The sequence below is a fragment of the Rhinopithecus bieti genome, unplaced genomic scaffold (genome assembly GCF_001698545.2).
Source record: "Rhinopithecus bieti isolate Rb0 unplaced genomic scaffold, ASM169854v2 scaffold_35950, whole genome shotgun sequence".
Lineage (NCBI taxonomy): Eukaryota > Metazoa > Chordata > Mammalia > Primates > Cercopithecidae > Rhinopithecus > Rhinopithecus bieti.
The window spans coordinates 631336-633340 of record NW_016815506.1 but is presented as its reverse complement, the minus strand read 5'-3'; the positions used below and the strand labels follow the sequence as shown (position 1 = coordinate 633340).

At 48.0% G+C, this 2005-nt stretch overlaps 1 protein-coding gene across 2 annotated transcripts in view; it reads left to right on the top strand.

The window, feature by feature from the left end:
- Positions 1-310: 310 nt before the first annotated feature.
- RNF41 (ring finger protein 41) overlaps positions 311-2005 on the top strand; it is a 23298-nt gene continuing 21603 nt past the window's right edge. The window contains exon 1 of one of the 2 annotated variants that reach the window (XM_017853251.1): positions 311-495. The gene's annotated coding sequence lies outside the window, so the exon portion shown is untranslated. Of the gene's footprint in view, positions 496-1233; positions 1255-2005 lie in introns of those variants that run through there. The other variant, XM_017853256.1, reaches the window with a different exon arrangement.

The following is a 2005-nucleotide window of genomic DNA, read 5'->3' as shown; positions in this document are numbered from 1 at the left end:
GAGTCTCGCTCTGTCACCCAGGCTGGAGTGCAGTGGCCAGACCTCAGCTCACTGCAAGCTCTGCCTCCCGGGTTCATGCCATTCTCCTGCCTCAGCCTCCCGAGTAGCTGGGACTACAGGCGCCGCCACCTCGCCCAGCTAGTTTTTTGTATTTTAGTAGAGACGGGGTTTCACTGTGTTAGCCAGGATGGTCTCTATCTCCTGACCTCGTGATCTGCCCGTCTCAGCCTCCCAAAGTGCTGGGATTACAGGCTTGAGCCACCGCGCCCAGCCAATTTCCCCTTAATTCTTAAGGCCACATCCCTGAAAGGGTACAGTTATAAAAAGGTGAATAAAGCAGAACCTCCAGAAAGATAAAGAGGGGTTTAGTTTTAGGAATAACATTGTTTATCATCTCTGCAGTTTTGAAAATACTGACTTTATGATGGCAACCTTACAGCTCCTAATTTGGCTGGTGGGTTCCCATACCCTGTGGCCATCTCTGCACCAACTCAGGCAAGTTCTTTTCTGTTTATTTTGGGGGACATGGGATCTCCTGAAATCCCATTAAGAAAAATTTTCAGAATTTGTGTTCCTCCTCAAGACAATATTATTAGCATTGCTTTAAAATGAAAAGACGGCTGGACACAGTAGCTCACGTCTATAATCCCAGTACTTTTGGGAGGCTGAGGTGGGAGGATCACTTGAGCCCAGTAATTCAAGACCAGCCTGGGCAACATGGTGAGACCCCATCGCTATTAAAAAAAAAAATACACCAGCTGGTATGGTGGCGCACACCTGTAGCCCCTGCTACTCAAGAGGCTGAGTTGGGAGGGTTGTTTGAGCCTGGGAGATTGAGGCGGCAGTGAGCCATGATTGTGCCACTGCACTCCAGCCTGGATAACAGAATGAAATCCTGTCTTTTAAAAAGAAAAGAAAAGAAAAGAAAAAATATACAATGAAACGTAGTACAAGCTCTAGGCCTATTTTCTTTCTTTCTTTCTTTTTTTTTTCTGGAGACAGAGTCTCTCTCTGTTATCCAGGCTGGAGTACAGTGGCTTGATCTTGGCTCACTGCAGCCTCCACCTCCCAGGTTCCCACCATTCTCCTGCGTCAGCCTCCCAAGTAGCTGGGACTACAAGTGCCCGCCACCACGCCCGGCTAATTTTTTGTATTTTTAGTAGAGACGGGGTTTCACCGTATTAACCAGGATGGTCTTGATCTCCTGACCTCATGATCCACCCGCCTCGGCCTCCCAAAGTGCTGGGATTACAGGTATGAGCCACCGTGCCCGGCTTCTAGGCCTATTTTCTACATTACCTCATAGCAACAAGGAGAAGAGTTTAATTTTTTTGTTTCTTTTTTGAGACAGAGTCTCACTCTGTCACCCAGGCTGGAGTGTAATGGCCCGATCTCAACTCACTGCATCCTCTGCCTCTTGGGTTCAAGCAGTTCTCCTGCCTTAGCCTCCTGACTAGCGGGGATTACAGGTGCCTGCCACTATGCCTGGCTAATTTTTGTATTTTTAGTAGAGATGGGGTTTCACCATGTTGGCCAGGCTGGTCTTGAACGCCTGACCTCAAATGATCTGCCCGCCTCGGCCTCCCAAAGTGCTAGGATTACAGGCATGAGCCACTGGGCCTGGCCTAGATTAATGTTATTTTAATTGTTGCTCCTTACGCCAAGGATAACTGTTTTATTTCCAGAGACAGGGTCTCACTCTGTCACCCAGCCAGCACCAGCATGGCTCACTGATGCCTCAACCTCCTGCGTTCAAGCAATCCTCCCACCCAGGAGTTCCAGACTAGCCTGTGCAACATAGTGAAACCTTGTCTCTACTAAATATAATAAATTAGCTGAGTGTGGTTGGCAGCACCTGTGGTCCTAGCGACTCAGGAGACTGAGTCAGGAGAATTGCTTGAGCCTCCAAGGTCAAGACTATAGTGAGCTGTGATGGTACCACTGCATTCCAGCCTGGGTGATAGAGCGAGATCCTGTCTCAAAAAAAAAAAAAAAAAAAATTAAA